The sequence below is a fragment of the Chiloscyllium plagiosum genome, unplaced genomic scaffold, assembly GCF_037043375.1.
Source record: "Chiloscyllium plagiosum isolate Xiang-an unplaced genomic scaffold, Cpla_swu_hap1 HiC_scaffold_12, whole genome shotgun sequence".
NCBI classification, from domain to species: domain Eukaryota; kingdom Metazoa; phylum Chordata; class Chondrichthyes; order Orectolobiformes; family Hemiscylliidae; genus Chiloscyllium; species Chiloscyllium plagiosum.
The window spans coordinates 91,789,187-91,801,840 of record NW_028270150.1 but is presented as its reverse complement, the minus strand read 5'-3'; the positions used below and the strand labels follow the sequence as shown (position 1 = coordinate 91,801,840).

The 12,654-nt window shown below is 44.3% G+C and overlaps 1 long non-coding RNA gene across 1 annotated transcript in view; it reads left to right on the top strand.

Annotated features, from left to right (window-relative positions):
• Positions 1-829: 829 nt before the first annotated feature.
• LOC148148571 (uncharacterized) overlaps positions 830-12,654 on the top strand; it is a 40,427-nt gene continuing 28,602 nt past the window's right edge. The window contains exon 1 of the long non-coding RNA XR_015758768.1: positions 830-904. This is a non-coding gene — a long non-coding RNA (uncharacterized LOC148148571). The remainder of the gene's footprint in view (positions 905-12,654) is intronic.

The window sequence follows — 12,654 nt, the reverse complement described above, 5'->3', positions numbered from 1 at the left end:
TCAGCCATTATCTTATTGAATGGTGGAACAGGCTTTAGGGGCTGAATGGCCTACTCCTTTTCATATTGCTCGTGGTCTTAGTAAGACAATATACTGAAGAACTCCTGCAGAGATGTCCTGGATTGACCTCCAACCGACACAACCATCTCTCTTTGTGCCAGCTATGACTTCAATCAGTGGAGAATTTGCCCCCCGATACCCATTGACTTCAGATTCCTACACCACACTTAGTCAAATGCTGTCTTTTATTTGACCTCCGCAGTTTGTTTTCCGCAGTTCCGCTATTCTTTCCATATTTGGATGAGATTGTAATGAGGTCAGGAGCTGAGTGGCCCTGACAGAGCCCACACTGAGCATTAGTGAGTAGGTTATTTCTGTGTAAGTGCCACTTGATTCGAGCCGTCAATGACACCTCCCATCATTTTGCTGATGTTCAAGTGCAGACTTATGGACAGTGATAGCTCTTTTGTGCATGCCATGGCTCAGCTAGGGCCTCTACACCGAATCTAACTGACATTTCAATGCACACGTCATTGGAGCTGCAGTCTTCCTGATTTTGCTCCCAGAGCTGTAGGAGAGAGGAGAAAAGGCTGTACTGACAGTGAGGCAATAATGCCATTCAGCATAATTACTCTTCATATTTTTCACTAGTTGCTGAACTGTGGCCTATACAAACAGTCGTGAATGATTGCAAGATAGAAGTGTTTAATTCTACCAACAGGCAGCTGTAAAATCCCTAGTGGCTCAGTCTACACTGGTCAGGGACCGTGAGGTACAATAGATCTCCATGGCCTCTTCCTCTGCAGCTGTCAGCTGTATAATCTATGGAGGGATACCTCAAGTTCTCTCCCTCTCCCCACGTTCTATGCTCTCTCCTGAAAGAGGGGAAAGGCCAGATCTTAAGGTAAGGCCATATGTTTACCCAACGGATATCGTGCATTTGCTGAACATGACCCACTGGGGAGAGGTGTCAAATTCTATGTGGATGAGGTTCAGTTGTCACGTTGGATGTATAAATGGTCACGTGAGGAACTACATGGAAATTAAGTCGTAGATGCAGTTAGATTTTAAATGGGTGTGCAGAGTGATGTGATATAGTAGGTTTAATATGAAAGAATGAAGGGGTTGGGTAGAGTGCACTACAGAAAGTAGGTGAACCTGTAATAAAATAATATACACTGCTCGACAAATCTAGGGTCTCCAGACTCATGATGTTAACTCTGCTTCTCTCTCAACAGATGCTGCCAGACCTGCTGAGTTTCTCCAACAATCTCTGTTTCTCTTTCAGATTTCCAGTCTGTGTTCACCTTTGCTGACCTGGTTAGCTCAGTCAGTTTATTTTTCCCCAGATCTGTGAAGCAGAGAATTAGATTTGTTCTGTGATGGATTTAATCAGAGATGCATAAATTTAACCTATGTTCTGCAGAATCACGTTGGATCCGCGTTTCAGAATCAAATTTAATCTGTGACACGCCAAGTTGCACTAATCTGCAGTAAACTGAAAATGTGTTGCTGGAAAAGCGCAGCAGGTCAGGCAGCATCCAAGGAGCAGGAGAATCGACGTTTCGGGCATGAGCCCTTCTTCAGAAAGGATTCCTGAAGAAGGGCTCATGCCCGAAATGTCGATTCTCCTGCTCCTTGGATGCTGCCTGACCTGCTGCGCTTTTCCAGCAACACATTTTCAGCTCTGATCTCCAGCATCTGCAGTCCTCACTTTCTCCTCCTAATCTGCAGTAAGGTTACATTTAATCTGTGACACAGATGATTGAACTTCATGGGTATGCTGGTATTATCCACTCGTGCCCACTCCTGCTCTTGGTACTGGACCCATCAATAAGACCAACCCTCAGTCCAAGTGTAGCTCTCAAACTCAGTAGCTGGCTTTGTCAGGTTTGGAAGCAGAGCAACTGGTCTTGGAGCACTGAGCTTCTAGGACAAAAAAAAGAGGAAACCAGCAAAACATGCAAACAACACATACTTGTCTAACTCCGATCATACTTCAGCACACCGCTGCAGTACAACCAAGAAAAGCACAGCAAGTCAGGCAGCATCTGAGGAGCGGGAAAATCAACGTTTGGGGCAAATGTTCCAGTTCCTGATGAAGAGCTTATACCCAAAACATCGATTCTCCTGCCCCTCGGATGCTGCCAGACCTGCTGTGCTTTTCCAACAACACACTCTCGACTCTAATCTCCAACATCTGCAGTCCTCACTTTCTCCAGTACAACCCAAGAGTCATTATGTCGTTTTCCTGGACTTTCCCTCTGGGGCAGTGAGCTGGAGGCAAAGATGAGGAAGAGGGACAGGATGGGTGGTGGGGAGGTAAGAATACAGAGAGGGGCTGTGTTGGGGAAGGGAGGTGAACAAGGGAGCCACAAAGTGGGCTAATATCTTGCAGAGAAGAGCATCTCCAACGCATACAGGACATCAGCCCAGACCCACCACCTCCATTCTGACTGCCTGTCTGCCTCCTGTGTTATGGACTCAGGGTTGGGAATGCTCAGGACAGCGTCAGCTAAGCAACTCACCCACATTTCCAACCCACCCCCCCGATCAAAAAGGTACCCTGTGCTGTCCTGATGGAATTCCTGATGAAGGGCTCCAGTCTGAAACATCTATTTTCCTGCTCCTCAGATGCTGTCTGACCTGCTGTGCTTTTCCAGCAACACACTCTCAACTCAATTTAGCATGGCCAATCCACCCAACCAGCACAGCATTGGACTATGGGAGGAAACTCACGTAGACACAGGAAGAATGTGCAAACCCCACCGCATTGCCTGAGGGTGAAATCGAAGCCGGGTCCCTGCTGCTATGAGGCAGCAGCGTTAACCACTGAGCCACTGTGCCACTAAATTGCTGTATTGCCCAGGACTATTGTAAGCTCATCTGAAAATTTATTTCATGTTCAGCAGAAAACTGGGGCTTCATGCATGAACCTGCTCTCGGTCATGCCCTTAGATCTCAACTTTGCTTAGACATTTCCCTTCATGTTCTGGCTCCTGAGGAGCTAGTCCTATTTTTTCTTTCTAGATTCCCTACAATGCAGAAACAGGCCCTTCAGCCCAACAAGTCCACACCGACCCTCCGAAGAGTAACCCACCCAGACCCATCCCCTACTGTCCTGTATTTATTCCTGACTAATGCACCTAATCTACACATCCCTGAACACTACGGGCAATTTAGCAAGGCCAGTTCACCGAAGCTGCACATTTTTGGACTGCAGGAGGAAACCAGAGCAACCACAGGAAACCGACACAGACACGGGGAGAATGTGCAATCTCCACACAGACAGTCGCCTGAGGCTGGAATTGAACCGGGTCCCTGGCGCTGTGAGGCTGCAGTGTTCTAGAGCTTCCAGTTCACCTAGTGGTCAGGTTCTAGAGACTGCTTTCAAAATCTGCACCAAGTCTGTTTCTCTCTCCAGCAGTGTTTTTAAAAGGTTTTAGAAATGGTTCCTCCTTGACATTTCTGCTTCAAGATTTGAAATTGGAAAGGAGATTTGCTTACACTGTGACTGAAGGGGGCTGATTATGTGCTGAGTGAGAACACTCTGAGGCGCATTAAGGTTTCAGCACTTTTCAACCCACTGTCTGGAAGTACGTTGTGTAGTTCACCTTGAGTGTAAGTAAACTTGCTGGGGTCAAAGTGAATATCTGGTTTTAAAAGTATCTAGATTGCGAGAGAAGCAATCATGGTGTAATCCCACACAAATAAGAAACTTTAACAGATGAGGTTAAGACGAAAAGGCATGTGTTTCGCATCTGCTGCAGTCAGGGAATTGAAACCTATTTACCATAAAACTGGATGGACAGAAAAGACAAATGAGTGGTTAGATTAAGAATAGAAATTCAGGAATGAATAAGCGTTGCAAAGAGAGAGAAGGACAGCCAAGTCCTGGTCTTGACAAATCAGACTGTACAATAACTTTGTCTTGGCAGCATTTGAAGGTGAAATGCAAAACAGGAGAGGAAGGTGGAAAACAGAGGCAGAAACATCAGATGGCTGGGTAAGGTTGAGGCTTGGACTCATGGAGGATTGAAGAAAGCCAAAGGCAAAGCAAGACTATATCAACAGCCCCCTCTGAAACTAAAGTTACTGCAAATGAACAAGCCAGATACCCACTTAAACTTGTCAATCTACACCTGTGGGGAATTTAATTCGCATTCCAATGGACTACCACTAAATTGGGCAGCAAAGTAGCTCGGTGGTCAGGTACAGCGCCAGGATCCTGGGTTCGATTCCAGCCTCGGGTGACTGTCGGTGTGGAGTTTTCACATTCTCCCCGTGTCTGCGTGGGTTTCCTCCCATGGTCTAAAGATGTGCGGATTAGGTGGATTGGCCATGCTAAATTGTCTATAGTGTCCAGGGATGCGCAGGATAGGTGGGTTAGCCATAGGAAATGTTGGGTTGCAGGAATAAAGTAGGGGGGTTGGGTCTGGATGGGATACTCTTTGGAAGGTCAGTGTAGACTCAACGGGACGAATGGCCTGCTTCCACACTGTTGGGGCGCTATGAAATCCATGCTGCTGGTCAGGATCATAAATGGAGAAAAAAGGCTCAATAATCAAATATGTGATATCCACATGCTTTCTTTGGATAGTGTCATATCCACAAGGTATGAAGGCAATTATAAGTTATCTTAGAAACTGCACTTCCCTTTAATTCAGAAAATGGGCACCACTGGACATTAAAATGGCTGCTACAGATCACATGATTCACAAATTGTCCCGGTCTAGCAACCTCCATTAGTAATTGCTAGGACAAAGATAATCAGATCATTCTGGGAGAATTTCCCCATTGCATTCATTGAGAAAACTGCCTGGACATATCAAGTGTAGTAGGAGGGTGAGAGGCTAGACCTTCCATTTCCAAACCTGGACTGAGAATAACAGAAAACCTCAATGTAATGTGCCTCCATGGCAACAACACTCCCCACCCAACTCTTAACATGAGCAATCAATTAGGACCAGAGGCATAGAAACACAACTGTTAACCCAACTGACTCACCTATGGACAACATCACCTAACCAAAACTCCTCTGGTACTTGAAAGGTTTGAGCTGTATCTTTCTGAAGCCTTGCCCAAGTCTGATTCCAGCCTATCTACAGAAAGCAGTACTCCAGGCTGATTGCTAAACCTGCCTTAGAGTGCACCAATTCCAGCTATTCAAGCTTCACCTTGCTCTCTCATCACCGACTTTTTTTTTAATCCTGCAACCGCTGCTTCCAGCCATTTGGATACATTTGAATTTTACGTCCTGAGTGAAGGAAACCTCACTGAACTCTGACATTCTTCTGAATTATTATGTAGACTTATCATTTAAATATTCATGGCTGTAAAACTTTTCTTTCATGTATCTTTAATCTGGTGTGGTGTATTTCTCTGTCTTTGTGTGCACGTCTCGCTCTCTCTCTCTGTCTGCGTGTGTGTGCGTGAGCTTTTCTGTTTGTCTGCATCCATGTCTGTGTGTCTCTCTGTCTGTCTGTATACATCCCTGTCTATGTGTATGTGTATCTCTGTCTGTCTGTCTGTATACATCCCTGTCTATGTGTATGTGTATCTCTGTCTGTCTGTCTGTATACATCCCTGTCTGTGTGTATGTGTATCTCTGTCTGTCTGTCTGTTAACATCCCTGTCTGTGTGTGTACGTCTCTCTGTCTGTCTGTCTGTGTGTGTGATTCTCTGACCATCTATATGTGTGTGTGAAGTCATGAGGACCACTTTTTAACCTAAGAGAGTTTGCTGTGAATCCTTTCAAAATAAACCGGGTTTGGGAAACACACTATTTCAAATTTAAACCACTCTGCTCATGACCAGAGACAAGAAGAATGAAAAGAGTTCAGCTTGTCTCTGCCCCCTGTCTCTGCCCTCTGTCTCTGCCCCCCGTCTCTGCCCCCTGGGATCAAATCACCTGCCAATCCATTGCGAATGATCATCTTCATTCCAATAATCAAGATGTCCTTCAGTAAAGCCCAGTCAAGAACAAACCTGTTTCTGACTTGTTCTGTGAGCTGGGTCCGACGGTAGCTCTCAAACCAGATGGTTTACCAGCAGTTGGTAATTCATCCATCCATTCCACGTTCAACCAGAACATCATTTAATTCCATAAGTCCATTAAAGATGGTCAATCATCTGCTGCTAATGTTTTGCCCAGTGTTCCGCATTAAGCTTTCATGCAATCTGAGTTCAATTAGCAAAAGGGTTTGAAGAATGCCTATTCACATTCAGATCTGCTTAAAGATTTAAACTGACTGCTATTAGATACTCGTCAATTGTGCAAATTACCCATTTCTAATTTTTGCCAAACAGGCTTCACAAAGGCAAAAAGGGATTTAATCATCTGTGATGTTGCTCAAAATTATCTCCTCGTCATTCTTATTCAGCCAATGTTACAGGATCCTGAAACCTACCCCACCACTCCTGACTACAGCCAGTCAATTTAACTCCAATTCCTCGATGCATCCCCACGTACTTTACATCTGCTTAGTCCTAAATAAAAACCTTGTGATCTCAACCTTGAATGTTTGAACAGTTGAGTATTTACAACCCTCTGGGATAGAGTCTTCCTGATTCTATGAGGGACATTAATGGTGTGGAAGATAACTAAAAAGACAAATGGAACATTGGCCTTTTTCAGAATAGAGAGCGCAATGGGCATGTCATTGCTTAGCAGCAGCACCAAATTTCTCTAATTTGTTTTAAGACATTGAAATATTAACTCCTAGCCTTACCTCAAGGCTATAAATCCTTATTCAATATATAAACAAACCCAAACCCTTCGAGCCCCAATGTGTTCAAACTGAGGAATGAAATCGAAACTATGTTTGCCCCCTTCTTAACATACACAAAATTTTGGATTAGATTCCCTACAGTGTGGAAACAGGCCCTTCAGCCCAACAAGTCCACACCGACCCTCGAAGAGTAACCCACCCAAACCATTCCTCTACTCATGCACCTATCACTATGGGCAATTTAGCATGGCCAATTCATCTGACCGGCACATCTTTGGAGTGTGGGAGGAAACCGGAGCACCCGGAGGAAACCCACGCAGAATGTGCAAACTCCACACGGACAGTCACCCGAGGCTGGAATCGAACCTGGCGCTGTGAGGCAGCAGTGCTAACCACTGAGCCACCGTGCCGCCCTATGTAGAAGCACAAATCAAATATAATGCCAGTCCTTCTCTTTAGAGGTCAAAGCCTCAAGCGACGAGAGTATGTTATCACATGGAGGATAAAATGTAAGGCTGGCAAGTATGAAGTGTCATACGTAAGGTAAAAAAGGACAGGAATACTCCATGAATGGAGTTACAGTAGCCGGGGATAAAACTATAAGAGGTTAAGGGAACTTGAAAAGTGGAACCTGTTTCAAAGCTACAATCAATAGAAAACAACTGGATGCCAACATGTTGCCAAGTGATAGATTTTAAATCAGAGGAGCCTTTGATCAAATTATGATGCGTATTTTAGACGGCGTCTTGAGTGTTCTATTCCTTCCCCTTGTCGTGAACAGAGAGACCTTTAAGTACTTGAGGCAGCGGAAAGCCTGCTCTCAAATATTGTGAAGTACCAGTTGTAATCAATAGACTCTAAGTATAAATAGGTCCCAAAGTGGATAAAAGCAAATTATTGCGGATGCTGGAATCTGAAATCAAAAGAGAAAATGCTGGAAAATCTCAGCAGGTCTGGCAGCATCTGTAAGGAGAGAAAAGAAATGGCGTTTCGAGTCTAACTGACCCTTTGTCAAAGCTTCGACAAAGGGTCAGTTAGACTCGAAACGTCAGCTCTTTTCTCTCCTTACAGATGCTGCCAGACCTGCTGAGATTTTCCAGCATTTTCTCTTCTGGTTTTAGGTACCAAAGTGGTTTATCTTTATCGTTTACCATTTAAATATCTTTTTACAGAATATGTTAGGATAGCTCAGCGAGCTCACAACTTAAAATGAATTTGACAACCCTCATCCAAGTAATCTCCAAAATATTGTCACCCACCATATTTTCCCTCATCCCCTAGCTGTCTGGTTTCTTCAGTGCGATTTCCAGCATAGTTACATTTCTGTATTTCATAAGATGAGTAAAGATAGTTGTGAATTAAACCATTTTTTGTGGCTGTGCCCAGCTTCCTTAGAGATCTGAGCACCTCCCAAAAGAAGAATGCTTGAAGTTAAAGCTTTCCTTTTCTCCAGAAACAAAAAGGCTCAGTAGGACTGGCAGCCTCTGTGGGGAGAAATCAGACAGTTAATGTTTCAGGTCCAGTGACCCTTCCTCAGAATTGACTGTAGCGAGAAAAATGTTGTTTTTTTATGCAGAAGATGGGGAGGGAGAAGTAAATGTTAGCTGGAGATAGAGCAAGCTGGAAGAACAGCACTTCATTTTCCACTTGGGCATTCTACAGTTTTCTCGATTCAATATCGAGTTCATCAACTTTAGGGTTTGAGGCACTTTCACATGTCCTTACCTGAATCTCCACACACCAGGCCTTGTTATCACATGGCCTGCTATTACACGCAACCCTTTGTTATACCAGTAGTCCCCATTAGCAGCTATTCATTCTGCCAGATGATCATTATCCATTCCTTTGTTCGTCCAACTGTTCTTCTCACTCTTTGGGCTCTACCTCCACCTATCATTTATTCCTCACCCCCTTCCCCCGCCCTATCTTCTTCATAAAAACCAACCTTGGGGAGTTGGGGATTACGTTGTAGCATGTCAAAGTTTGCAGAAGACACTAAGATGAGTGGCAGAGCAAAGTGTGCAGAGGACTGTGAAACTTTACAGAGGAACATAGATACACTGAGTGAGTGGACAAAGGTCTGGCAGATGGAATACAATGTTAATGAATGTGAAGTCATCCATTTTGGTCGGAGTAACAGTAAAGCAGATTATTACTTCAATGGTAAGAAGTTGCAGCATGCTGCTGTCAGAGGGACCTGGGTGACCTTGTGCATGAAGGTTGGTCTAAGGTACAACAAGTAATTAGGAAGGCAAATGGAATTTTGTCCTTCATTGCTGAAGGGGTTGAGTTTAAAAACAGAGAGTTGATGTTGCAGCTGTACAAGGTACTGATGAGGCCACACTTGGAGTACTGGATGCAGTTTTGGTCTCCTTACTTGGGAGAAAGGATATATTGGCACTGGAGGGAGTGCAGAGGAGGCTCACTAGGTTGACTCTGGAGATGAGGGGGTTGGCTTATGAGGAGAGACTGAGTAGACTGGGATTATATTCATTGGAATTCAGAAGAATATAGGGGAAGTCTTATAGAAACATATAAAATAATGAAGGGAATAGATAAGATAGAAGTGAAGAAGATGTTTTCATTGGCGGGTGAAACTAGGACAAGAGGGCATAGCCTCAAAATTAGAGGGACCAGATTTAGGACTGAGTTGAGAAGAGCTTCTTCACCCAGAGGGTTGTGAATCTATGGAATTCCCTGCTCAGGGAAGCAGTTGACGCTAGTTCAGTAAACATTTTTAAAGCTAAGATAGATATTTTTGAACAGTAAATGAATTAAGGGACAGGGTGAGAGGGTAGGTCAGTGGAGCTGAGTCCAGAAAAAGACCAGCCATGATCTTCTTGAATGGCTGGGCAGGCTAGAAGGACCGGACGGCCTACCCCTGCTCCTAGTTCTTATGTCCTTATGTCCTTTTCCTAACTACCATCAGGATTCCTGAAGAAGGGCTTATGCCCGAAACGTCGATTCTCCTGTCCCCTGGATGCTGCCTGACCTGCTGCGCTTTTCCAGCAACACATCTCCGGCTCTGAACTCCAGCATCTGCAGAACTCACTTTCTCCTCCTAACTACCATCAGTCTGAGGAAGGGTCACTGGACCCGAAACATTTATTCTGAATTCTCTTCGCAGATGATGCTGAGTTTTTCCAGCAATTTCTGTCTTTGTTTCTGATTTCCAGCATCTGTAATTCTTTTGGTCTTTTCCTCCAGAGTTATTGTACCTGTTTTCACTTGGATACAGGGAAGCAACAAGTAATTCTTGGAGAGAGTAACTAGCGTAAGCATGAGGACAAAGGGAGAGTTTGTTTAGCACTTGTTACAAATTGCACATACTGAAATGTTTTATTGTGCTGACTAATTGCCATTTAGTTTGTTTATTCTCCCAAGTAATTTAGAACAAGCTGGCAGATGAGCTAAAGAACTTCTTTTATTAAAGATAAAACTGCCACAGCTATCTAATGGCTTACCTAAGGAAAAAGAGCTGGATTTTCCCAGTGCTATAGGGATGAGGCAGAGGCTGTGGCAGTGGGAAAATGGCAGTGAGCTGCATCAGGCTGCATTTGTGCCTGTAGGGATTTTTCCAGGGCTTTCTGGCAGCAGGAAGTTGGGAGAGGCTCTTGAAGTGGTTAAAGGCCCAGAGTGGGGCTGGGTGGCAGTATCACTGGTGGAGGGGTGCCCCCCTGCCATGCGTAGAGACCACTGGCTCAATGGAGGACTCACTTCTCTGCAGGGTGGCAAGAGCACTTCCAGGCTGAGGCCACCTCCTATGTTCCTGCCTGGCCTTGGCAGGAGATGGAGACGCAGAGGCTCACTGATTGTAGGCCTTTGGATCAAGACAGCAAACATGGAGCCGAACAATTAGGAGGTAGCCTCACTGAAGATGGCAGCCACGGGCACCTGATTTTTTACTTGTTCTTTCACTTAGAACTCCAAGCCCATCGGAAAATCCAGAGAGAGTCTAGGCAGTTCAGTTCAGGGCAGGGAATAGGTGCGGAAAGATAAAAGAGCACACACAGAACAGTTGCAGCGCAGCTGCAGGCTATTTGGCCTATTGTGTCTGTGTTAGCTCTCTGAAGGAGAAATTCACCCAGTGCCACCCTTCTGGCTTCTGCTTAGGGAAGGGCAAGCCATCGTTGTTCACATCCCACCAATTTATTATTTCTTAAAAATCTTCTGCTTCAAATTATGAGCCAATTCCCCCTTGAGTGCTTCAATTAAACCTGCAGGCAGTGGGTTCCATGCTCTAATCACTCTGTGCCAATAAATTTATATTATATGTTTTGGTTTATTTTCCTGTGTTTTAATCAAACTTTACCTCGTCACTTTTGCTGGTTCCTATAAATCCACGTCTTTCGGCTCTCAACCACGGTGGCTGAGTGGTGAGCACTGCTGCCTCACAGCACCAGGGCCCCGGGAGCGATTCCAGCCTCGGGTGACTGTGTGGAGTTTGCTCATTCTCCCCGTATCTGCGTAGAGTTCCTCCCACAGTCTATAGATGTGTAGCCTAGGTGAACTGGCCATGCTAAATTGCCCATAGTGTTCAGGGATGTGTAGGTTAGGTGCATGAGTCAGGGGTAAATGTGGAGTAATGGGGAATGGAATACCTGGTTGACATGAACAAAGGGTCTGTTTTTGTGCGGTACGACTCTATGACAGGATATGAAAACGAATAAAAGATGCACAATCTACAACAACGTAATTAAATCTATCATAAGCTTTCCATTCAAACAACTGACGAGTGAACAATAGTAAGCCCCAATACCATCCTTGCCCATCAATCCTGGCCTGAGTTCTGATCCAGTTCTACACCAGTATTTTTTCAGATAGATCCCAGACTGTGCCAAGAACTCGACTAGAGTTCCAAGGTGGACTTTCTGACCAAACAGATGGCATATATTTCTTAAAATACAGCCCCATTTGCCCCAAGTGCACAGCTTTGATATGAAGGGAAGACTGGAGTGATTTGAAAGAGTGTTGAATGCCTGTAACACCAGCCGCTCAACTGCAGGAAATCATTGTCTATAACAGAGTATAAAACAGAATAAGAGTGCTTGAGAATAGGCAGGATAGAAGGACAAATGAAGACAAGTGTCAAGTTGAAGTCCGTACTGATGGATAGTAAATGAATACTAATTGATTGGTGTATCTATAACTGAGAGTGGGATGTTCATGACTCTCGCTAATAAAGCCTGATGTGTGTGATAGATTCTTTCCACCAGAGCCAAGCTTTAAATTATGGATGTTCCACATTTATTGCAGCTTCAATAGGCTTTTTTGACTATCTTTTCCTGTTAGACTCTGACTGCTTAACTTATAAATTGTTCCTTTGTTGCCTTATTTCTGGCTTCACAATGTTAATCATACACTTGACCTCAATTTAAATTCTTCTATAGCCCTGGGTTCCCTACTGTATCCATGTCTCACAATAGCAGCAACACTCATTGTGAACTGTAAGCTGTACTTTTTCACTTTCATCCTTCTCAGCCCTTCTATGGATTAATTTAGACTTTTCTCCTTGTCCACCAGAAATTTTTAACTTCATACACAAACATACAGGCACCCACAAATACTCTCACACACACACACACGCACATAGACAAATACACACATACACTCACAGGAATACAGAAATACCCACACAAATGTACACGGACACACAAACACACACATACTAACATACATGAACACTCGTGCACATACACACAGATGAATATGAATGTATGGACACAAACACATACAGACATACAAGTATTACAAATGAACACAGACACACGCTCAATACACACATACTCATACACACACAAATAATATACAGGCCTGACCAGATAAAAATGCCAAATGCCAGGGCACAGTAAGCTACAGACCTTCCTGAAGAAGGGCTAGTGCCCGAAACGTCGATTCTCCTGTTCCCGAGATTCTGCCTGAC